Consider the following 27204-nt stretch of genomic DNA (forward strand, 5'->3'; position numbering starts at 1 on the left):
GAGAAAGAATTGAAGGAGCTGAAGGGGTTTGCAACCCCATAAGAACAACAATATCAACCAACCAGAACTCCCAGGGACTAAAACACCACCCAAAGTGTACACGTGGTCAGACCCATCATTCCAGCTGCATATGTAGCAGAGGATGACCTTGTTGGGCACTAGTGGGAGGAGAAGCCCTTGCTCCAAGGTTGGACTCCCCAGTGTAGGGTGATATCAGGACAGGGAGGTGAGAAGGGGTGGGTGGATGGGTGGGGGAACACCCTCATAGAAGCTAGGGGAGGGAGAATGGATATGGGGTTTCTGGAGGGGAAAATGGGAAAGGGGATAACACTGGAAATATAAATTAAAATGTATCCAATGAAAAGAAGAAAAAACACTGTTTCCTTTCTCTTTCTCTTTGCTGTGATCCCTTTTGTTGCCGGTTTTTTTTTTCTCTCTCTGTTCTCTTGAGAGTTGGTTACATTCTCTTCTGTCAATTTTTTCTCTGATTCACCACTATTAATTTTCTGCCACTCAATTAAACATCACTTTCAAACATGGCTTCTTCCTTCTACAATCTAACTGTACCTTCATTGCTTGAGATGCTAGCAGTAAACCACTGCCCTGAGAATGGGACCCCTGTGGAGGAATTAGAGAAAGGATTGAAAGAGCTGAAGGGTCTTGCAACCCCATAAGAACAACAATGTCAACCAATCAGAGCTTCCAGGGAACAAACCACTACCCAAATACTATACATGAACTGACCTATGGCTCCAACTGCATATATAACAACCGATGACCTTGCTGGGCACCAGTGGAAGGAGAAACCCTTGGTCCTGCCAACACTGGACCCCCAGTGTAGGAGAATGTTGGGGGTGAGGTGGTAAGGGGGCTTATGGAGAGGAAACCAGGAAAGGGAATAACACTTGAAATGTAAATAGGAGAGAGAGAGAGAGAGAGAGAGAGAGAGAGAGAGAGAGAGAGCCTGTATACCAGCCAGAGGGATTAAGGTGGGTACTAAGGTTCAGTCACACCATACCTAGAAACAGGGTTTTTTTGTTTTGTTTTGTTTTGTTTTCAGTAAATAACAGAACCTCAGGGTTCACAGTGTGATAAATATCCTACAACAGAAAAGAAGAGCACTGAAGGGAATTTGCATTTCATTGAAGCAACCAGCAATTTTTATTTTGCATTTTAATGAAAAGTGAATTAAATCATACAAGTATGTAAATAATTACACAGTCCCTAAGAAATCCACTATATAGAAAGGTGATTGAGAAAGAGAGATATGGATGGCAAAGCAAATGTTTGTAAACAGAACTAAAACATTCAGAAAAATAAGATAATAAACATCAAATATTGTTTTAAACGAATGATCAGATTGAAAGATAAACTTCAAATCTTACTCCCAAGACTATGCGGCTGAGACATACAAGCTTTAGATATTATCTCCAAAACTGAAATCAACAACAACAAAGGTTTTCAAATATTATTACCAATCGATGGGAGTGCAAAGAACTGAAAAACACTGACAAAACCAGGCATGGCTGATCACAATCTAGGAAGTGATTTCTTTCTTTTTTTTTTTTTTTTTTTGGTTCTTTTTTTCCGGAGCTGGGGACCGAACCCAGGGCTGGGGACCGAACCCAGGGCCTTGCGCTTCCTAGGCAAGCGCTCTACCACTGAGCTAAATCCCCAACCCCGAGGAAGTGATTTCAGTTGCAGAAAATGTGGATTACAGGGAAGTGATAGAAAGTCATACAGTCATGAGATCGGATTTATTTGTTTGTTTGTTTTACCTTATGTCTCTATCACAGACCTCTCCATGCTCTCTTCCTAGTCCCACCACTCCCCTTCTCTAATTATCCCCTCTCCTTCCTCTGACAGAAAGGGAGTCTCTACCTTGGGTACCAATACACCCTGACATATCAAGTCTCAGCAGGACTAAGCACATGCTCTCCCACTAAAGCTAGACAAAACAGGTCAGCTGGAGAAAGTGATCCAATGGAAGGCAATAGAGTCCAAGTTAGAGATAGTCTCCATACCAATTATTGGAGGACTCCCATGAAGATCAGGCTGCACATCTGCTACATATATGTGGAGGATCAAGTGCAGGCTCTTTGTGCTCTTTAGTTGGTGGTTCAATCTCTGTGATGCCCCATGGACCAGGACCCCTCTACCTTCCTCAATGCTAACCTCTACACTTCGACAAGACTCCAGAAGCTCGACCTGATGTTTGCTGTGGGTCTCTGCATCTGTTTCTATCAGCTGTTCTTTGAACCTTCTCAAATGACAGCGGTGCTAGATTCCTGTCTGCAAGTATAGCAGGATTATCATTAATAGTGTTAGCGGTAGGCTCTCACCCACCGGGTGGGTCTCAAGTTGAGCCAGGCATTGGTTGGCCATTTCCTCTATTGCTTCTCCATCTGTATCCCTCCACTAGAAGTCCTGCCTGACTGCAGGACCAAGACGTAGTCACTTCAGGCTCCATATCCCAAGATGCTAGGAATCTCAACTACGGCCAGCCCCATAGACTCCTGGGAACTTCTCCAGTCCCAAGTCTTTAGCTTGTCGAAGAGATGCGTAACTTCCTTCCCTCTTGATTTCTCTCTTCTTTCCCAGCCCTTTTGCTCCAGCTGTTCTCCCTTACACCTGATTTTCACCTCAGGTCGCATCCCCACCCCTTCTTCCACCCACTTTCATCGCTTATTTTGCTTCAGATGTCTATTTTATTTCCCCTGCTGAGTGAGATGGGGAACTAGGGGTCGCCACCACAAAGTCCCAGATGCCAGGAAAGCAGGAGACTTCTAGGACCCAACAGGGATGATATTAGCTGAATTACCCAAAAAAGGAAAGAAAGAACCTGTAGAGAAAATATCCAGAGGTCAGTCATGGACCCCAGTTGAGGGATGAGGACACCCATCCATGTCAAAAATATTTTTTAAGGTTCTTTTTTTTAATGTTTTTTCCACCTTTATTAACTTGAGTATTTCTAATTTACATTTTGATTGCTATTCCCCTACCCGGTTTCCAGGCCAACATCCCCTTAACCCCTCCCCCTCTCCTTCTCTATGTGTGTTCCCCTCCCCATTCTCCCCCCCATTACCACCATGTCAAAAATATTAACCCAGAATTATTCCTGTCTAAAGGAAATACAGGAATAAAGAGCAGAGCATCTAGAGATTACCCTACCTAGGCATCTGCCTCATCTGCAGACACCAAACACAGACACTATTGCTGATATCAAGAAACATTTGCTGACAGGAGCCTGGTATAGCTGTCCCCTGAGAGGATCTGCCAGAACCTGATCAGTACAGATATGAATGCTCAAAGCTAACCATGGGACTGAGCATGAGGTCTCCAATGGAGGAGTTAGAGGAAGGACTGAATGAGCTGAGGGAGACCCTTGGTCCTGAGAAGGCTCTATGCCCCAGATGTAGGTGGTGAGGCAGGAGTGGGTGGTTGGATGGGGGAGCACCTTCACAGAAGCAGGGTGAGAAGGGGATGAGATGGGGGGGGTTGTGGAGGAGAAGCTGTGAAGGGGGATACCAATTGAAATCTAAGTAAATAAAATAACTAATAAAAAATAAATTAAAAATTTTGAAAGTTCTTTCAAGGATGCGCTTGTGAGTTTCAGCCCCTATGACTACATGAAGCTAGGCTAACCTGTGAGCTATAATGTGGCTCTTTCTTTCTTCCTCTACAGTGGAAACCAGTCTACAGCCTCTCACATTACCTTTGGGAACACTTTGGGGGAAGCACCTGTGGGCCAGGTAAAAAAAAATAGAAATAAGGCTTCATATTTGACAACTGTGCCTAGTGTGAAGTTCCTCAGTTCTGGAAACTAGTTGGTACTTATAACCGCCATTATTTTACTAAATACAATACAATTGTGTATGCAGACGAAATTTTTCCTACTCATTCTTCTTCAAAGATAAAATAGGCTTATTAAATGGAAGCTCTAGGTTAAAATTTTGAGGGAACTACAAACTGGTTTCTCTAGTGGTTGGACCAAAAGTGTGCATCTTTCTTTCCCAGAACAGACAGAGGATTGTTATCTAAAACCTATAAAGACTTACACACTTAAATTAAAAAAAAAGTCCCCTCATCCAACAAATGGTCTAATGAACTGAATAGAGAGTTCACATGATAAACACAATTAGCAGTCAGTATTTCAACAGGTAGTTCATCTCCTTAACCAAGAGCAAATTTTAAATTATATTGGTTTGAGATTCCATATCACTCCAACATAACTGGCTATCATTAAAAACACAGACTTAAATGCTGCTGAAGTTGTAGGGAAAGCAGAGAGCTTCACTGCTGTGCTTGCTACTGACTTAAATGGGAATCACATGTGAGTTCCCCGTCTATGCAAGTCTGTACCTAGGAAAGTTGTTCTGTTTAAAATAGCTTGGAGATTTTATCCAAAAAATTTTCCCAACCTTATATAAATTACTAGCATCTATCCTTAGCCCGTTTGGTTTCTGAAGCAACTATGCTGTTGGTTTTAATCCATTTTAAAAACTACTTGTCATGTACAAGAGATTTTAATGATGAATGAAGCCAATAGGTACAATTGAATGAATTATAGGTTCTTGATGAGTGGGATGGGAAGCCCCTCTTTTTCCCTTGGCCTTGGTCTATGATGCAAACTGTCAAATCTACTTTTAAGATTTCCCCACACATACCTCAAGTCAACAACATAAGCATCAGATTTTCTAATTTCTGATTTCTTTATTTTTCTTACTTTCTCTAACTAGATTGTTATAGGAAGATCACTCTTCTATATTCCAAAACAAATATTTGACATGGGTACTTAATTATCAAAGTAAGTAAGGGTAAGTGAGGGACTTATTATTACACTTTTATATGAATATGTATTTTTATATCACACTTAGGTCCACATACAAACCCCTTAAATGTGACACATAAGTGTAATTTCTTTTTAATGATTTGCAGTTGAGAATGGAAAGGAGCACAATGCTCACAGATTTCCCAAATTGCCAGCTTTAATAATCTATAAACCAAATCAGAGCTTCTTTGTTTATTAGCAGTAATACCAGTGGCAATATTTCAATTAAATCTGCATTTTCATGAAAAAATAATGGCTTTGAACGAAAAGTCCCTTATCCATCAAGCCTTGCATTTCTAATGTGTTTAATCCGGATGAGATTGCTCAGTAGACTTTAAACCATTCCTATTTCTGTTGTGAACTACAATTTAAGTTGATTATAATATTTAACATGGAAAAAAACAGGTGATGGAAATTTCTATTCAACTTATAAGCAAGACAACACAACTTAGCATTTATCTTTATCAACATGAGGCTAGAAAGAATATCCACATGGCATCTGTCTTAGGATTTTACTGCTGTGAACAGACACCAGAACCAATGCAACTATTATAAAGGAGAACTTTTAATTGGGGTTGACTTACAGGTTTAGAAGTTCAGTCCAGTATAATCAAGGCAGGAACATGGCAGCATCCAAGCAGGCATGGTGCAGGAGGAGCTGAGAGTTCTACATCCTCATCTGAAGGCTGCTAGGAGAATACTAGCTTCTAAGTAACTAGGACAAGGCTATTAAAGACCACACCTACAGTGACACATCTAATCCAACAAGGCCATACCTTCTGATAGTGCCACTCCCTGGGCCAAGCATATACAAACCATCACAGTTTATTGGCTCATGCCTACCAAAAAATAATATATATATAATTTCCTCTTGCAGTCACTATAACAAGTTACCAATGATAGTGTAGATAACCTGGTTTATGCTAATATTAATGACTTCTAACTTTTATACTCAATGTTCCACTACACCATAAATTATATTTTAAATATCACTTTTGTAACCATGATATTTTTTATGAACTGAATGAGAGTCTCAGCCCTTTTCACATGGTACCTACACATGATCAACGTTAACCTTCTGAAGTTACACTATGTATTAATTTATTTCTCAGAGTAGAAAGTACAAACAAGTGTTCTTTAGATTAATATTTTATATATACTATTGAGAAAATCTTCAACATGTACCGCAAGAAAATATTTCAAATTTTCTGACTTTATTATGACTGCCAAAAGATATAAATTGAAATATAATTATACTTTTTAAAATAAAACTTTACCTAATCATTTTAAAATAATGCATTTGAATGTATTGTTTTTATCTTGTCTCCTTATAAGCTTTGGGAACTTCATGTCAGGTTTTAAAGGGATATTAAAGTGGAACTTTATTTAAATGTACTTACCTATACAACTTTAAAAAAATATTTTCACTGTTGATTGAATTGCCATTAAAAATGTGTCCTTTAAATATGCATCACATTCATTTCTTCATAGTGCTTTTGCTCTATGAAGCCTATAATCTATAAAGACATCTTTGAGGTCACAACCATATCTAGAAGACTCTCTAACATTTAATTCCTTAAACATATTTCAAAGTTAAATCCATAGTAAAGTGACTACAATTTTAATCAGCAACTAAAAACTGTGGTCTCACAGAAATTGTATGGCGTCAGAGCAAAAGTTTAATTACTTCCTTCAACAGGAAACACCTGTTAGTTATTACTTTACTGATTGACTCTTCACAAACCATGAAATTTCTCATCTAATTTATCTAAAAGAGCATCAACTTTATAAGTAAATTTATAAAGATACCCAAATACCTGCCTTTATTCTGATAAACTGGCTACTGCCCACCATTATTGTATTATGCACAATAGTTGCACTGACTCAAAACTCCCAGTGGATACATTGTCTTCATCTCCTGATAATCACTGAAATTATGATGTCTATAATTTTATGTCTTCTAGAGTAAATAAATGCATGCTGTATTGAACATATCAAACATTGTTAAATTTAGGTCCCAATTCTGTGCATTTAAGTTTCTTCCAATTTTTTTCAAATACTGAAATTTAACTGTATTGGAACTGACTGACAGACCATTGCCCACATCTGCTCCAGATCATTTAACCACTCACCTACAGAATGGCATCTTTGTTATTTCACCATTTGACAATAATAAATAAAGCTACCGTAAAGAGCCTTGAAGGGATTTATGTTCATTGACATCAATTTCATTTTCCTTAAGTAAATACTAATGCATGAATTCTATGATAAAAATATAATTAGTTTTAAATAGAAACATCATACTTATTTGTTTTCTTTTTAAACAGATGCACTTTCGTTTTCCAACAGCAATACTTAGCAGTCCATGGTGTTCTGCTTTCGGTACAAAACCCAGAGTTTGTTAAATGAGTCATAGTGAGGCATGCACGTGATCTTGCTAAGGGTATATGATTCAGAATTTCAAGGTGAGTTAGAGGCCAGCATGGATTGCATACAACACTGTTGAAAACATCTCAAACAATAACAACAACAAAATGACCAAATCAGAGTCCATGAATTTAGAATTTAAAAGACATTGGATGGTAGTTCATTGTTTTAATTTTTACTCCCCTACCACCTTCAAATGAATACTTCTTTGGTAGGGTTCCCCTTACCAAGTTCTACTTAATTTTCTAGATCTCCTGAGAGCTCATCTACAGACAGAACTGCCTCAGAAAGACTTAGTTGATGGAGAACATGTTCATACAGGCAGGAAAAAGGCACTCTGATTACATATCGTCACATGACCCATAGACAACTAAGATCCAGAAACAGCAGTTATTCCCAAGATTCAGGACAATGCTTCTTCATGCAAATGCTTTCTTTTATGTCCATGTCTTACCTTTCAAGTATATGAGGAACCCTGAAAACAACTCACTAAATACTTGAATCCTTGGGGCAACTAGGCTGCAAATATTAATCAAGGAGGAACATTATTTTTGGCATTCTATATGGGATACTGACAGGGCCTGGGATCTTTGAAACAATTCCCCATCTCAGGATACTGGGCTCTTGGCATATTCTATCATTTAAAGATTACGGACAGGTTGGCTCTGTGGTAATGCTTTCCTATGTACAGTAAATAACACTAAGCTGCTTAAGTATAGTCATGAAAAGACAACCTTCTCTACTCTCCTAATTGATGTAAGGAAGATATATTCTGTAATTTTTCATAAGTTTTCAACCAAGCTGAGGAAGTCCCAATACATTTCCAGTCTATTGAGCATATGCTCCATGAATGCATGAATAGTTGTTGGGGTTTGTCAAATTCAATGTACTCATAAATTCATGGTCTCCTTTTGGCATGTACTTGTGGCAAGTCTCATTGATTGATTTCAAATGTTAAAATATATCCTGAATGTCTAAAATATATCTTCTCAGATGGTGGTACTTAATATATTTGTTAAATTCCTTTTAAAAATACTTTCTGAGTCCTTTCCAATATATGTTCAAAGAAAAAAACTAAAAAAAAAGAAACTAAATGAAAATTGCAGAATAAATTGGTAACAATGGCAGAGAGTTTAAAAGCTAAGAACAAGAAAGCAATGCCAGATATTGAAAAACACTGTGATGCAAATGCACAATGCTCTGATGGGCTCATCAGCCAAGGATGCTCAGGATATGTCAATAGTAATTTTCATTTTGTGGTCTGATGTTTCTAACATCTGCATGATGTCTAAGGCTGGATCTGATGCTTGTTCTGTCTCTAAAGACATGATGTTTTTCTTTATGAATCAGAGTGCTTGTCATTTTATATGAAAAGTTACTAGAGTATAACCATTGAAAGAAACTGAAATAATCAAGGCCTAAGTAGAAGGTTTATGCTAATCTGGCTAGAATTTAGATACAACTTATGTTTTGTTTTAGCTGTCTCTGCAAGAAGTTTCAGATTTCTATCCTGAGCCTATATCTAACAACTCCTTTATCCTTTCTTAGAAACACTTATATGGACAATGTTTTAGCTGTGATTCACAAAGCGCTATACCTTGTATGTTTCAGCAATGTGGGGAGAAGAGGCATTCTGTAATTTTATGAGTAAGTAATAGCCTAGGAGGTTGGGGGCTTCATGACTATTTCTCTAATTTTCTGTGTGCATATAGAATATGTGTGTACATTTATTAGTTTTAGTAGGCCAGGAAATCAGAGAATATGATAGAAAATCTTCAGTTGTAATTTTCCCTCTTCATTGCTCAAGAATATACCTGGGATGGTTCTTAGCTCTTAAGCATGACAATGTGTTGTGTTTCCCTGTAAATGCCAAGCCAGTCCATAATTTTCACTGAAGTTCAGTCATTAACAATATATTGCTCTCAGATTATGGCATACAGCTCAAAGTAATATCTCATAATCATTTCAGTGTTTCTAACAGCCTGTGACTCCATCAAAGCTATCCTATACAAGGAGTCCTTGACTATTATTCTCTAGTTTTAGTTTTTGTTCCAGATTTGGAGGAAGAATTTCTCTGTGGCAACTTTAAATGACTCTGATATTCTCTTTGTTTCACTCTTCAAATACTACTGTCTTAACATAGCTGGTATTTTGAAGATTGAGGCCAGTCATTCTACAGCATCTTTCCCAATTTAGTACTGCCAGATGATGTCTCATGTGTGGGTTTGCTACCACTTCCTGGCCCGAATTCGATGTAAAAATGTGACTTTTCTCATGTTACTCAAACTATCTGGAAGTTGCTGATGTCTGCCTTATTTGGTGATGTTTGGTGATGTTCAATTTGATCAACAGTGAAGGAGTTAATCGATTTCCAGTGAACTGATTTTTTTTCCAGATTTCAGGTATGCAAATGTCATCAGTTCATGCTTTGCATTTAGCACTCATCGATGGATACTTCTCAATACAACTTTATTCTTCTTATTGAAAATGATGGTGTTTCCACCTTCACCCAGAGCTAAAAGCTGGTCTCCAGGAGTGCTAACACACCTGAGAGCAGAGATAAGACCACCACTTCTGCTCACATTCCAGACCCAAGAGGAACCTGCCTGGAGCACTCAGGACACAGGAACTGAGGAGCGGTCTGGGACAGGATCCTTCCAGTTTCCGCCTCCACCCAGAGGTAACCTTGTGACCCAGATCTCTGTATCCAGATCCTGTGGGGAAAGAGCTGGATTATTAAAAGTGCAGACAATTCTGAGAGCATATGTGAGACTACCACTTCTCCCCACATTCCTGACCCAAGAGGATCCCGAACAGAGTCCTCTGGACGCAGGAAACAAGGAGCAGTCTGAGAAAGGATCCTTCTGGTTTCTTCCTGTACTCAGAGTTGATCCTGCGACACAGCCCTTTGTACACAGGTCACACTGGGAGAAAGCCTGTCTCCAGAAGTGCTGACACATAGGCTTAAAGGAAGACCAAGCCACTGTGAGAGACAGCAAGGCCAGCTAACACAAGAGATAAGCAGATGGTGAGAGACGATGGCACGAACCTAAGCAACAGAAACCAAGGACACTTGGCATCATCAGAATCCAGTTCCCTAACCACAGAAAGCCCTGAATACCCCAACAGACCAGAAAAACAAGATTTTTATTTAAAATCACAACTCAGGGTGATGTTAGAGGTCTTTAAGAAGAACATAAATAAATCACTTAAAGAAATATAGGACAACAGAAGTAAACACATAGAAGCCCTTAAAGACAAAACATAAACATCTCTTAAAGAATTACAGGAAAACACACCCAAACAGTGAAGTAATTTAACAAAACCATTCAGGATTTAGAAATGGAAATAGAAACAATAAAGAAATCACAAAAAGAGAGAACCCTGGAGATAGAAAACCCAGGAAAAAGATCAGGAATCATAGACACAAGCATTATCAATAAAATACAAGAGATAAAGAGAAAAATCTCAGAGGCAGAAGATACCATAGAAAACATTAACACAGCCATCAAAGAAAATGGAAAATGGAAAAAGCTACTGGTCCAAACCATCCAGGAAATCCAGGACACAATGAGAAGATCCCCCAGTGAACTAGATTGTTGAGGGGAGGGTGGCAAGGGGAGGAGGGTGGGGAGGGGAACACCCATTAAGAAGGGGAGGGGGGAGGGGGGTATTTGCCCAGAAACCGGGAAAGGGAATAACACTCGAAATGTATATAAGAAATACTCAAGTTAATTAAAAAAATGTATATAAGAAATACTCAAGTTAATAAAAAAATGTAAAAAAAAAAAAAAAGAAGATCAAACCTAAGGATAATAGGTATAGAAGAGTGAAGATTCCCAACTTAAAGGGCCAATAAGTATCTTCAACAAAATTATAGAAGAAAACTTCCCTAACCTAAAGAAAGAAATGCCCATAAATATACAAGAAGCTTACACAACTCCAAATAGATTCGACCAGAAGAGAAATTCTTCCCATCATATAGTAGTCAAAATACCAAATGGACAAAACAAAGAAAGAATATTGAAAGCAGTAAGGGAATAAGATCAAGTCACATATAAAGGCAGACCTATCAGGATTACATAAGACTTATCACCAGAGACTATGAAAGAACGATAATCCTGGGCAGATGTCATACAGACCCTAAGAGAACACAAATGCCAGTCCAAGCTACTATATTCAGCAAAATTCTCAATTAACATAGATGGAGCAACCAAGATATTCCATGACAAAACCAAATCTATAATATATTTTTCCACAAATCTGCCCCTACAAAGGATAATGGATGGAAAACTCCAAAAATGGAGGGAAACTACACCCTAGAAAAAGCAAGAAAGTAATCTCCTTGCAACTAACCCAAAAGAAGAGAGCCACACATATATAATTCCACCTCTAACAACAAAAATAACAGGAAACAATAATAACAAGAAGGTAGATCAATGAATAGAATTGAAGACCCAGAAATGAACCCACACACCTATGGTCACTTCATCTTTGACAAAGGAGCTAAAACCATTCAGTGGAAAAAAGATAGCATTTTCAACAAGTGGTGCTAGATCCACTGGAGGTCAGTATGGAGAAAAATGCAAACCAATCCATTCTTGTTGCCCTGTACAAAAGTCAAGCCCAAGTGGATCAAGGATCTCCACATAAAACCAGAACACTGAAACTACTAGAACAAAAAGTAGGGAATAGCCTCAAACACATGGGTACTGGGAAAATCTTCATGAACAGAATACCAATGACTTGTGGTCTAACATGAAGAATCGACAAATGGGACTTCATAAAATTGCAAAGCTTACATAAGGCAAAGGACATTGACATTAGGATAAAAAGGCAACCAACAGGTTGGAAAAAGATCTTTATCAATCTTACATCCGATAGAGGGCTAATATTCAATATACACAAGAAACTCAAGAAGGTCGACTCCAGAGAATCAAATAACCCTATTAAAAATGGGGTACACAGTCAAATAAAGAATTATCAGATGAGGAATATAAAATGGCTGAGAAGCACCTAAAGAAATGTTCAACATCCTTAGTCATCAGGGAAATGCAAACCAAAACAACTATGAGATTCTACCTCACCCCAATCAGAATGTCTAAGTTCAAAAACTCAGGAGATGACAGATGCTGGTGAGGATGTGGAGAATGAGGAGTACTCCATTTTTTGTGGGATTGCAAGCTGGTACATTCACTCTGGAAATCAGTCTGGAGGTTCCTCAGAAAACTGGACATATTACTACTACCTGAGGATCCAGCTATACCACTCTTGGGCACATACCAAAAAGATGCTCCAACATTTAACAAGGATATATGTTCCACTATGTTTATAGCAGCCTTATATATAATAGCCAGAAGCTGGATACAATCCAGATCGCCCTCAACAAAGGAATGAATGCAGAAAATACGGTACAAATACACAATGGAGTACTACTCAGCTATCAAAAACAATGACTTCATGAAATTCATAGGCACGTGGATGGAACTATAAAATATCATCCTGAGTGAGGTAACCCAATCACAGAATAATACACATGGTCTGAACTCGCTGATAAGTGGATTTTAGCTGAAAAGCTCAGATTACCCAAGATATAATCCACAGACCAAATGAAGTTCAAGAAGGATGAGCAAAGTACAAATGCTTCAGTCCTTCTTAGAAGGGGGAACAAAAATATTAATGGGATGAAATACAGAGACAATGTTTGGAACAGAAACTGAAGAAATGGCCGTCCAGAGACTGCCCCACCAAGGAAGCCGTACCATACACAGATTGCCACCAAACTCAGACAATATTTCTGATGCTAAGAAGTGCATACTAACAGGAGTCTGATAGAGCTGTCTCCTGAGAGTCTCTGCCAGAGCATGACAAATACAGAGGCAAATGCTCACAGCCAACCATTGAACTGAGAATGGAGTCCCCATTGGAGGAGTAAGAGAAAGGATTGAAGGAGCAGAAGGGGATTACAACCCCATAAGAAAAACAATACCAACCAACCAGAGCTCTTAGGGACTTAACTACCATCCAAAGAATACACATGGTCTGACCCATGGCTTCAGCTTCATGTAGAAGAGGATGGCCTTGTTGGGCACCAATGGTAGAAGAAGCTCTTGGTACTGCCAAGGCTCTACTTCCCTGTGAACGTCAGGATGGGGAGGCAGAAATGAGTAGGCTGATGGGTGGGAGAGCATTCTCATAGAAGAAGGGGGAGGGAAATGGGATGGTGGTTTATGGATGGGAAACCGGGAAAGGGGTTAACATTTGAAATGCAAATAAAAAATTCCCATTAAATAAAGAAATAAATGATGCCCTACCAACATAGTATTCTCAACCTAGGTGCATATCTGCATACCTGTAAAGGGAGAAGTCTCTTTTCACCTTTGCTTATATAGTAAGTACAGGTCTTAAACATTACTATATTCTTAATGATGATGTCCACACTGTTCTGTAACTCAACAGAGAAACTACCTCACCCTTGCTATTTATATTATTTATTTTCATCAACAGAGAGCTAAAATTTGTGCTGTCCAAATTTAGCCTTAAATCTGGATATTTATTTAATTGATAAGATCATTTTCAAAGACTGTAGTGCAATACTTGTACAGGATGAATGGGCTTACTTCAATAATATCACATCTTTAAGTTTTTTCACAAATCTGTTCTAGGTATTAAATATATATAGAATGCCACATTGGACTAATCTTTGGTATTTATTATAATTTTCCAGAAACTGAGTATCTTAATACATTCAGGGAATATTTCCGAGAAATCAGTATGTTTATAAAGGCCACAAGAACAGTGATTTGGCTGTAAGATTGTGTCTTCTAAGATAGTTAGAATCAACCCTCATAAAGTTTCACTTACATGACAATCCAAATATGACCTGAACAAAGATTAGACCACTAACATTCCAAATTGGACAGAGAGAAGCCCATGTGGCTGGCCTAAATCCCATATGAAGAACTATAGGTAACTGAGAGAAATTAGGAATTGGAGAGGTCATCTCTATGGAACAGCACCCCAATTGGCTATCCAGTGTCAAATTATCAACCCTGAAAACATGCACCAGTAAGGAAGGTTATGTTTAGTAATGTTTCTGTATTTGTATCTCTGCCTGTACCTGTACCTGTGCCTGTGTCTGTGTTTGTGTTTATCTGTATCTGTATCATTTCTATACATGTGTAGAAATACACATATTCATTATGTACACATATATGTATATGATATATGTATATATATTTAATAATTATGAAGAAAGAGTGGGCATAGATATAAAAGAGAATGTGTACTGGTACATGAGTGAACTTGGAGGGATGATGGGAGAAATATAATTACATGATAGTTTCAAAAAGTAAGAAATAAATATACCAAACTCCAGATACAGATGGGGACATGTACTCTCCAGAAATAAAAGACTAGAGTTTGCTGTCTTCTTTTTATTTCTGTAGTTTTCATCATCTCTTCAACTGAACCTCTTTCTTTTTTAAAGTCTAATGCCGACTCCCCTTTTCTCCCATATGCTTTCTCCCAGTGTATGCTGTATGGATATCACCTGTCATGATTGAAGAAAAGGAGACTTACAGTATGTCTATCACAATTACTCTCTTGTCATATAGTGATATCCAGTTGCTGTTCATATTGGGTCCCAATGATTAAAAATTGAGTATGTACAGAGCAGTTTTTCAACCTGTAACTATAGTCCTAATCACACATTGACATTTCCGAATCCTAATTCAGCATGACCCAGAACATCGTTCATGCTCTTCCATGATTTGTAGAAGGTGAATGCTGAAAATTTCCTCTAAGTTTTGTATAGATATCAGAGGTTAATAGCTCAGAAGTGTGAAGACAAGTTTAAAGAATTTTAAACTCAGTTATCAAGAATGTGCTTGAAATTTTCAGTATGGTTTCACATTGAAAGGCACTGGCCCAGATATGGTGGGCACGTTCTCAGCAAAGATAGGGGATTGTAGAAACAGCTGTCTGTCTGCTGATAAAGAAAAAAACATTTTGTTCTCATTGTTGTTTTTTTGTTTTTATTTTTTATTTTTTAAATAGGAAGGATGATTTCTCCACCAAGATTATTTCCATCTTTTTCTAAAGTATCTTGGGTTGGTGTGTAAACATGATGGTGGGGACCATTTTTATATAATGTCAGTGCATGTATTTTACTCTATAATGCTGTGACTACTGAGATTCCTGGCAGCAACTCTGAGTGAAGCATTCTTAAGAAATACAAACAGAACATACCCTAATTATATCAAATAAATAGCACTGATGGAAATGACATATAGATGTAGAGACTGTTAGCTCAGCAGAGAAAGCATGTGGAATCTTGAAACCCAATCCTGCTGTTTGCTGGTGTAGCAGCACATATGGTGCTGGGTGTTCAAGCACCACAGCATAAGGTGGTAGTGCATGCCCCAGGGCATTCTCCACAGATTCAAAAGGCAAAGTATGGCAACCCCAGAAAGGATTCTTTCCTTTTATGTAGGAGCCAGAACAATGTACAGTAAATAATTTCCTACAGAGTTGTGTAGATAGGACATATTTTTGGGACTCTATTTTATGGAGTTCAGGTTGTATAAAACTAATGGGAAAATGTAAAACAAATTTCTCTTTCACTTTGAGATATTTATAGCATATACTCTTGAAGAGTAGCATATTTTTGGCACTGAATTTTGCTATCATATAGAGAACAAAGAGAAGGTGCTGGCTGATGCTACAAAAAATGCATGGTATGTGAATATGTACTTTATCTCACGGGTCAAAATAGAAATGAAAGATGACAATATTAATTTTTACAACAACTTGGTGCTACCATCAGATGCTAATATATGCAGACCTGTTGGAAAGGCAGCCTTCAGCCGTTTCTTTAACAAGTGATGATAAACCCACAAGTAAATTATGCTAATGTTTTAATGTTATTCTCTGTTTTGTATAAATTTTAAATTTTATAGAAAATGCAAAATGTATAACTCCTGCTTAGGTCATTTTCAAGGTAAGATGTTTGTAAACACTGTTTGTTAACTTTTAATATCATTTGTTACTTTGTTTATCCAATTAACAGCCTTCATGTGAAAATACATACCGGGTATCTTTCAGAAAACCTAACAAATCATAAGGTAGACTTTTCATGAAAATGCACCTCGATTATGTAGCCTCACTATTCTCATTATCAATTTCAAGTGAGACAAAGTATGAATACATTATCGTGAGCATTTTATTACACTTGATTAATGCATTTTCTCGCATTCCTTGTTTCTCACACAAATGTGTCTATGCACCTCGTGTGCATATTTGAAGGTGAAATGTGAGCTTTATAATGAGAATTAACAGATTTAAATTAGAAGTGCCTTTTAGATTTTCAAATTACATCCTGGGAAGCATTAATTTTTATGAGGTTTAGTATTGGATGAGAGTCTCACTTTGCTTGTAATTCCTTATAAATCTTTTATGAGAAGTCAACATTAAATAATATAGGTGATTATTTGTGAAAAGATAAAAATGACAAGAAAATAATCCAACATAATTCACTGTACTTTAACTTATAAACTTATATTTTAATACAATTAACTGAAGGCCAACCAAGTTAAATAATATAATTTACAATATAATCCTAAAAGTCTGTACAAAGAATAATGAGAAAATGTTTTATAATACAATCATGAATGTGGATGTTGTTAATAATCAATAAAGATAAATCATAGTCATTTCATATTCAGGCAAAGTGGATACAGAAATTGTAAATAGATTATTTTCATATAAAAACATAAAATCAATCAAAAAGGTAGATTATAATTCAAAATGACAGACTAATCATCCAAGTCTAGGAATAAGCACTCAGTTTTTAAACTTCACAAAAGTGCTTTCACACCCTTATTCCTTAGGGTGCTAGCATGTTTGGGACAAAACTAAGATGTCTCCTTTATCTTGCTTGTGGATTAACTCCATGTGGAAACCACCTAATTCAGGAACAATATTGTAAACTTTGAGAATAAGCTGAGCTACATGTTCTTCTGGAGGTGACAATAATTTAGTGTTCTGAATATTTTTAGACATAATTAACACCTATTAGTGAGTATACCTCAAGCCACAGTACCTCTCTTTTCTATTAAGAAGCTCTGGGTGTTCCTGATCTCTTGTCAGCAGCACTATGATTTACTAATTGGTGTACAGTTTTAAAGCCAGTCAAGGCTACTTCATTTCCTAGTCTCACCTATGGATACTGCTCAGTCAGTAGAGACGGAGCAAATAAAGTCACTCTACAGTAAAGCAACATTAGAAAGTTTAAAGAGATATGGCATCTCCTGAATTGCTCCTTGGACAAGAGTTGTGATATTCTATTACATGTCAGAGACCTCATTTAAATACTCCCATAGGCCTGTGTGAATGAAGATTTTTAAATTCTGTATAATTTGTGGAACATTTTTATGGTTTTGCTTGCTCAATAATAAGTCGGGCCTCAGGAAATAGAGCTGGGCTAAACATGTAAAGTCCATAGGTATCGTTTTATTTATTTTCCATTTTATCAATTAGATATTACTCCTTTCCCTATCATGATGGGTTTGGCGAGAGACAGAGACTATGTGGCTAGGAAAAGCTCAGACTGTTTGTTTCTTGGTCAGCCCATGCTCTATGGAAGAAGAATGGCTCTCAGTGTACTTAGAATTATAAGATGGCCCTAAGAAAAATTGTTTAATATGCTTTATAAAATGAATGCCTCCTGTGGAACTTTATAACAAACTTTAAAGGTCTAGGAGATGACTCAGTGACTAAGGGTACCAGCTGACAAGCCCGAGGACTTAAATGTGATCCCTGGGACCCACAGAGTAGTGTTTCAGTTCTGTAATTGCCCGTTTGTAGTTCTAGTTCTATCAGTGGAAAGACCAGCTCCGGTTTCAAAGTGACAGTGATGATCCTCAGAGCCCAATTGTCTTGAAAGACTCTCTTGTACGGCGAAGAACTAGGATGGCAGAGGATTGCATTCAGCTCACAGGAAGTACTACGAATTGGACAACTTCTAGGGTCTTAAAAACAGGAAATTGTGTTTTCTGTTGACATATTTTTTTCTGATTACAGGTACTTGTACCATATGCAAACCAGCATCAACTCTACACTGATCAGTTCATCTACTGGAGTTGGAATTCAATACAGAATACCTTCATACTTACCAGAACGATCCACCTGATTGTCTTGCTCCCTACAGGTCATCAATAGAACCATATAGAGCCAACTGTCACAAAATGCTTTATTTATTTTATACTTTCAATTGGATATTGCCTTTTTAAAAGACTCATCTAAATTTGTGAAAATTTCTCAGGCTCCTCTGCAACTTAAAAATATGCTTCCTATTTTGCTATTTGAATAACATGTCTTCCTAGGAAGATAAGAGGCACAATTTACACTTGATAGCTCATCTGTCATTGAACTACTTTATTAAGAAACTGTTACGGTATCACTTGTACAGTGATGTTTCCTTATTTCAAGAAATACAGGAAAAGAAAGAACAAAGGATATAAAATAGTATATGGCAAAGCCACAAGCAAACTAATGTCAAAGAAACATGTCTCCTTAGAACAAAATAAAGTCAGAGGCAATATATGTCAGCTGAAACCAAACAGCATTGGTTGCAGTTCTTGAAATGGCCTTATATCTACTAAATCTATTTTACTAATGATTACTTTTATGCACTTAGACTTATAGACAGGATAGACCTATAACACGAATCTGAGGCTTAATTTAATGTTTTTGATAAATACTCTGGTGTTCTATAACTCAATTTTGTGCTCTATTTACTCCCCTCATGACAGAGGATAGATCACCCTTCCATACTTAATTTGCAAGCTCCTCATAATCTCACTAGCTGTAGCAGTGCTAGTCCTTCAGGGAAATAAGGACATAGAGTTTTAATAGTGTGATGTGATCTGATTACTGGTGGAAGCTGGGTTTATTTGCCAGAAAATGTGCTCATCACTGCTATACTGTCTGTTTGCAATTAATGGAATTTTATTTTAATCCACTAAGCTCACTTCTTATTTTTCATGTATCGTCCAAACTTTTTCAGAAAATAACATTACAATAGAGACATAAGAAATGGTATCCATGTGTAAAAATAGACCCTGAATCAAACTATCAAACCAATTGCTTTAAGAAGTCATATTTTTGAGTATACCCTCAACATTCATTTAAGGTAGTAAAGGCAATTCTATGTGGCTGAAAAATATAAACTTCTCCGCAAAGTAAGTCAGATTGAAACCACCAACCAAAGAGTACACATGGAGTGACCCATGGCTCCAGCCACATAAGCATCAGAGGATGGCCCTGTCAGGCATCAATGAGAGGAGAGGCTCTTGGCCCTGTGAAGGCTCAATGTCCCAGTGTAGGGCAATGCCAGGGTGAGGAGGCAGGAGGGAGAGGATGGTGAAGCACCCAGCTGGAGGACGTATTGGGGATAGGATAGGGGTTTTCTGGACGGGAAACTGGGAAGGGGGATAACATTTGAAATGTAGATAAAGAAAATATCCAATGAAAAATGAAAAAAAGTAAGACGGAGTAACTCAGAATTTTTTTTTTTTGGTTGGATTTTTATTTTTTTATTAACTTGAGTATTTCTTATATACATTTCGAGTGTTATTCCCTTTCCCGTTTTCCTGGCAAACATCCCCCTCCCCCCTCCCCTTCCTTATGGATGTTCCCCTCCCAACCCTCCCCCCATTGCCGCCCTCCCCCCCATAGTCTAGTTCACTGGGGGTTCAGTCTTAGCAGGACCCAGGGCTTCCCCTTCCACTGGTGCTCTTACTAGGATATTCATTGCTACCTATGGGGTCAGAGTCCAGGGTCAGTCCATGTATAGTCTTTAGGTAGTGGCTTAGTCCCTGGAAGCTCTGGTTGCTTGACATTGTTGTACATATGGGGTCTCGAGCCCCTTCAAGCTCTTCCAGTTCTTTCTCTGATTCCTTCAACGGGGGACCTATTCTCAGTTCAGTGGTTTGCTGCTGGTAACTCAGAATTTGATGCGGAAAGGTTCCAGGCACATTGAGAAAATATACAGTATAAAACATAAATATTTGCCTGGAGGATACACGGGATGGAATTCTTTCAAATGGCACCATTTCTGCCATAGTACTCTAGATAACTGAAAAGAGAAACTCGATATTTAATAAAATTGCGGGAAAAGGTTATAGAGAAATATCAGACATTTGATCAAACAGGAGATCGTTAATGAACAATACTCATGGGATATTATTTTCTGAGATGTACCTATGTCTATCAACTTTACTCCTCGTTGACTTGTATTACTTAGGATTCACAGATGAAGAAAAAAGTAACCAACCCACATTTTTCTGCCTTTGGATGCCAGAAGACAGGTGACTTGTGTTATGAGTGCTCCCAACAGCATGTAACTGTTGCTGTATAAGAAGGAGCATGTGCACATATGTATTTGAGAAAAAAATATATGTACCACTACATATCCGTGTATTATACATGTATTTCTAGTGCTCCCTTCTGTCATAATGAAAAAATAATAATTTAACACCTAAAGAGCATAAAGAACCATAAAGAATCTTTACTTTGTTATAACTCACATGTTCCAGCCACTGCCAGAAACAATGAACATATTTAATTTATATATCTGTAGCTTCTCGATGTCATGTTCTTCTGCTTCCTCATCCTCTGAACTAGGCAGGCGCGTGCATAAGTACACACACACACACACACACACACACACACACACACACACCCCAAAAAACAAACACGGTTTGCTTTTTTTTTTCTAGTTTTCTGTCCTATTTGTATGAAGCTTGGTGCATTTGTAAGGCTGATTTTGATATGGTATATTACTAGCTACTGCTGATAATGTTTCTTTTGTGTGTCATACAGATGACATGGCTTTTACAAAGCAAGTCTTCTGCATGAATCCTTCTTGGGCATTCTCTCCACTATCCCTCTGTTGATCTTGCTGTTCAACAACTCTTATAATCATCCACGTCAGCCATGATGATCATGAGATGTGGGTTTTCGCTGAAGAAATATAATATACCAAGCATTGCGGCATCAGATAGATAATCTAGGTAGTAATTCTAATGTGACAGGGACAAGCTATCTGGCTTTGAAATAATCAATAAACAGTTCACAGCTACAGTTCCTTCAATTGAAAATAAAGGCATATGGTTTCCCAGGGATCCATTTACAATGTTCGATAATTTTATGATCCACATTTTACTACTGCTCTCAACTGCTACATCAAGGTGGAAATGTGGGTTCTTCTAACCTGATGCTTAAGCCACCATAACTTGTAGAAATAGCTTCAGCTCTTTGATTCTGGTCTGTGCATGAGCTTGTTGGCTATTGCAGTAGGCAGAAGACATGATGCAATGGAGTTTGACAAAGGAAAAAGGCAAGGATTTACAATTTTAGGATAGGAATTTCCATTCCACATGCACAATCATCTTCTATCAATCCTAATAAAATTTAAACAATGCTGTGGATAAACATTAGATTTTTATGATAATGTCTTGGCTGGGAAGCACTGACCCTAAGGGATGCTTCATGTTGGGAGAGTTAGCATTTGTTGCAGACTACATTCAAGTGAAGATGAATTAGTTAATATAGTAGGGGTCATCATCATGATAAATTATATATAATCATATCATTTTAAAAATATTAATTTTTCCTGAAAATGTAAAAGAAGAGTGATTGAGACAATCTACTGAATGGTGGATTGTAGCTACATTACATGTAACTAGTTGGGCATGATTTTCATCTATGCAGATACTATGTTTTCTAATGCAGTATATAGGATTTTTAAATTGTCCGAAATTTAACTTGCTACTTATTATCTGAGAATATAATTTAAATATAATTCTTCAATATAGAATCTCACAACCTTATTTTATCTCTGAGAGAATAACGGGCATCACTTCTGTCTAGAATAGTCTGCTCCTGCCTCAGTACCTACAACTTATAATTTAATTGTTTCATTAAGCTCTCACATTACTCTGTCCCTTAAGCCTCTCTGATCTCTTTAGAAGGTTTCATATCCCTTTAAGCAACTCATTGGATTGTATTGGTCAACAGTTGTTTAAGTATATGAATTGCCCTCTTCATTTTTCTTATATAAACTAAAACATTTATAAATAATTTAAATTAAACCAAGCCTCATGCATTTTGAAATCTTTAATCTCTACCATCTTCAAATTTGTTTGTCACAAAACTAATTGATCATTATGCAAAGATATAAATTGTAAATAGATGACCTTTCCTGCCATGTCTTTATGATATCATGAAAGTATTTAATAAATTCATTTTTGGTGAACGTTCTCTGCCTTGCTTGATAACAAAGTCACTTAAAGTCACTTTGTAATAAGGGTTTGATTTTGGATATAACCAATAGGCATTTTACTAAAAACAAGAAAAGAAAGTAAAAGAAGGAAAAAAAAGAAAAACAAGGCAGCATGCCAGAGTACACTAGATGGTTTAAGGATATCCCCAGTATTTCCTAGTCTCCTACTAGCTTAAAAAACACTGAGCTTGCCTAAACTTGCCGAAGGCAGCTTTCCATAGGTTTTCAGTTCACACATCCAGTCTCTGAGCATTTCCCTCCACAGTGCAGCTGTGGTCAGAAGTGCTCCAATTGTTCACAGAGGAGGGAAAGAAAGGACCATCTGGTCCCAACCTGGAGCAGACTCTGGGGAACAGCCTGTTATTCCCTGAATTTCCACTCCGTCACTTTGATGCATGAAGCCTAAAAACCCACATTGACATTCTTTAATTTTTGTGAATTATTGTGAAAGAAAACAAGGGATTTTTCAATGTTCTATATCCCTAATATTTATTTTAATTTCATGTGTTATGATCTAAAGAGTATTCCAGAATATGAATCAAGATTTAAAAAAAAATAAAAAGGGTCTCGCTAAACCTTATGTTACCTTCATCGACAATATTTTTAGTATATTTATTAAATGAAATCGATGAGAGGAGCATTCATAAGTTTTAACATGTATGCACATGAATTTCATTTTTCTTGTTTACAGATTATGTTGGTTGACTCATTTGGATCTAATCAAGCTGAGCAATCAGGTTGATAAAGAAATATGCAGATAAATCTCTAGAAGGGAGCAAAGCTGAGGCTGGATAAATGTAAGGCCTGCTCCTGAATAAAAACAGTGAAATAGAGTGGCAAAAACATGAAAGGTAATCTTTTATCAGGACTCCTAAAAATGTATAACAAGTTACAGAATAAAATATATGCAAGCATATTCAAATTGGTTATATCAGGAGAAATTATATGACATTATAGAACAGATGTATGTCAGCCATATACATATTACCCATATTTATATGTAGGAGGCAAGATAGCAATCTCTACATAGAGAGAATGCCTCACAAATATCAAACACAGTTCTGGTTGGAATTTCACATACCACTTGTTGTGATTAAGTTCACACAAAACATCTTGTGTGATAATAGGATGATAGTCAAATTCTGAGGGTTTCATTTTGTAACTCTGTGGTTCCCAATAGCTTTGAAGCCACCAAAGCCCTATGGTAGTGGTCTCCAGAGATGGTCCTGATCAGGATATTATTTTAATCATCATTTGCATGTATTAGTCTGTGGTTTATTTTTACTGTGCTTGCACAGAGTTCCCAGATGGCTTAACTGAAATATATCCCAGTAGATAGGGCTCTATCTGCAAATTCTAATAATCCCCCAAATTGTTTGACATCTACTGTATGAATGAGATTGTCACTAAAGGCTTAAGTAATGCTAAGATATGGGGGGAATTTTTTAAAATAATCATGGAACTGTCACTCAGGACTTTGAGGTAGATGAGGGTGCTGGAAATATTCTTCCATGAAGAGGTTCTTCCTTTGAAGTTTTGTATAAGTTCTCTTCAGAAGCAATCTCTCACTTCTCTCAGTTTGCTCCGTCTTCCTAGTGACAAGGACCAACAAGCTAAACTTGTCTGAGCTCATCAAAAGTGTGGAGTTTGACAAGGCTCTAGACATTCATTTTTTTCAAGTGTAATTCTAGTAACATTTTTGCTCCTTTTAAGTTTCCAAATTTTTTTCTGAGCAATAGTTTCAAGAAAGGTCTATGTAACATACTTAGGCCAAGACATAATGCCACATAGTGATTTTCACAATATGGACATAGGAGATTATGTTGACAATCCATTTCAACGTTTATCTGTGAGAGGAGGCAGACACTAACCTGTTATAAAGAGCAAGAGTGAAAATCATTTCCTTTTACTCTACATTTCCCTTTTTGTTTAACTGGGACCAAAAAAAAAATAGAAGACTAATTTGTTTCCAAGGATTTCTTAGTCAGGATACTTTTTGCTTGAGAAGAATACACAGTCCATTTATTGTACTTGAAGTCAAAACATAAAGCACACATTTTGTCCTAAACACTGTCACAGAAAATATAGTGCTAATGTACTATCTAATATCCAACTATGCAATAGTGAAATTCCTGGAATAAGTTAAGTTAAAAGGCCAATAAATTCTCTTATAAAAGAATAAATGAAAATGAAAAAGGTGAAAATGAAGGTAGAAATATATTCCTCCACTTCTTTTCAGGATGAGATCATTTTTATGTAAATATTCACATCCTTCTCTTTCTTGTGTCTTGAAACGTGTAAGCCTTGAAGATGGTGGAAAAAGGGACAGCTTTTGAATAAAGATTTAATGACATTTTTTTCCAGCAAACCTATTATCTAAGGCAAAAGTACATTTAGCTTTTGGTGCAGGGAGTTTAGAAGAAAATCCATGGAACTCTGAATATGTATATATGCATCTCACCTTACAGCATGCACATTTATCCTGTCCAAGGTCACGTTAATTAAACAGAGGGAGTCTCAGGATCTATATTGTGCTGTCGTAACATATTTCACTGTATCTGTTATTTTTGTTATGACTCATCTTAATTTTGGCAATCCTCATTTTTCATTATTTTAATGATGTTTGCTTGGATGTAAGTATTCATGTTACTCTAAGGTTTAAGGAGAATTGGTAATTGTGGTGAGATATAGCCACTAACATGATGAAAATGGTGGTCCATTTTATTATATTTTATTTAGTGTCATAAGGAGTCATGCTCACAAAAAAAAGTTATTCACAGATTAACAATGAATAATTCTCAAGGGACCACATTATTTATGTCATTAAGTTGTGCTATTGATCACTCTCTGTTGCATAAAGGTTTTGATCCAATTGTAGCGAAGTGAGGTTTAGTATTGAAAATGGAGGAACCCTGTTTGAGGGTTTTCTTTATGTTTTTTCTATGGCAGATAACCATCTGTGCCTGAAGAAAAACAGGCATCTGCTTCTTATTGGTTGTCATCAGCAGCCATCATTCATCATTTCCGTGCCCTGAAACACAATTGCATTTTATTCTAAAAGAACTCTTTTTACCCAGTGTGAAAGTAGTATGTTAGCATGTTTCTGGGAAGTTGCACCTTATATATCTCTGTATATATCTTATATTGAAGAGGAGACGTGTGTTCATGTTCTCCCATTAGTACATGTATGATTATGCAAGAGCAGTTTCTTAAATCCCCAGATGATTTAAAATAATACATGTTAATATTTGTTACCTGTCTCTTGGGCAAAGGTCTTCATGTCACTTAATCCCCAAAGCAAATTTAAAGACACTTGGGACCTGACATCCAATCCCAGCATTTAGCACTAATTCGAACTAATCAAGATCTCTTGGACAATTAAAGTACTTTTATAGCCTCTCCTCAGTGGTTTCTTTGAGTTCAGTTTTCATCTTTGGAATATCAACTCTCCCTTCTTGACTTCCATAAAGATGAACATCCTCTGGGACACTACATATTACAGAAAGATTTTCATCAGACACATGAATCCCAAGAACAATACGATGTAATAAAACAATTGTGCACAATCTTTCTTACTGGTGTGGAGCCATTATGGAGTCAATATGGACAATTCAATGGGTGACTAGAGGATTCAGATAATATGATCTCCAGGTTCTTACTTATATTTCATAATTATTTCAGGAATAGGAAGGACAGGTCAGCAGAACTAAAGGGTGGGATGGGTAGGGTTGGGGAATGTAGGGTTCCTTATGTGATCAAATGCTGAAGCTCTTGTTTTTCCACCATGCTTTAATTCAAATTTTACTCTTTATGGCATTTATTTATTCACAAGTGTGTTTTGGAACATGTGTGTGTATGTGTAGTGTGTGTGTGTGTGTGTGTCTGTGTGTGTGTGTGTGTGTGTGTGTGTGTGTGTACTTGCATGTATTCAGAAGGGATGGGTATACATCCACTGCTGTCTACCTGTGGAGTCAAGAGGAGAACGTGAAATATTTGGTTCTCTCCTTCCACCAAGAAAGTTCCATGGATCAAAATCGTTTTGTCAGGCTTGGCACCAAGTATACCTTCTTCTGACGAAACATCTTACTTGTTCACTCATTTTTTTTTAATTCTCATTAGATATAATATTTAGTAATAAATGTTAAGAACATGTAGTACACTTATAGTCTGAATATTTAAATAACATAAACAGCATATATTGACATTTAATATAAGAAATAACAGAGTCTAACTTCTCAGGCTTTATATTTTACTGTCCAATACAGACATATTTCATACAGCACCTCTTACCTAATCTACTTACATCTCTAAAGACAGGCAAACAACATATATTGCATTGGGGAGTACAGAACATAGCTACGAACAACAACAAAATTAGCTTGTTTGGCTTCATATTTTATGCAAAATAAACTTTAAGAAACTAGTGAAAATCCCTTAATTCAATATTTACACATCTAATTCTGAAAGGCAACCAATAGCAAATCATCAAAGTGCTTCCTTTTTTTCTAGATTATGTAATGGCAGTTACACTGGAAAGCAATGGTGAAAAAAAAAATAAAGGAAACCACTTCTAATTATCCCGCAATTTGCTTTAATTTAA

Source organism: Rattus norvegicus, chromosome 16 (genome assembly GCF_021556685.1).
Source record: "Rattus norvegicus strain SHRSP/BbbUtx chromosome 16, alternate assembly SHRSP_T2T, whole genome shotgun sequence".
Classification (NCBI taxonomy): Eukaryota; Metazoa; Chordata; class Mammalia; order Rodentia; family Muridae; genus Rattus; species Rattus norvegicus.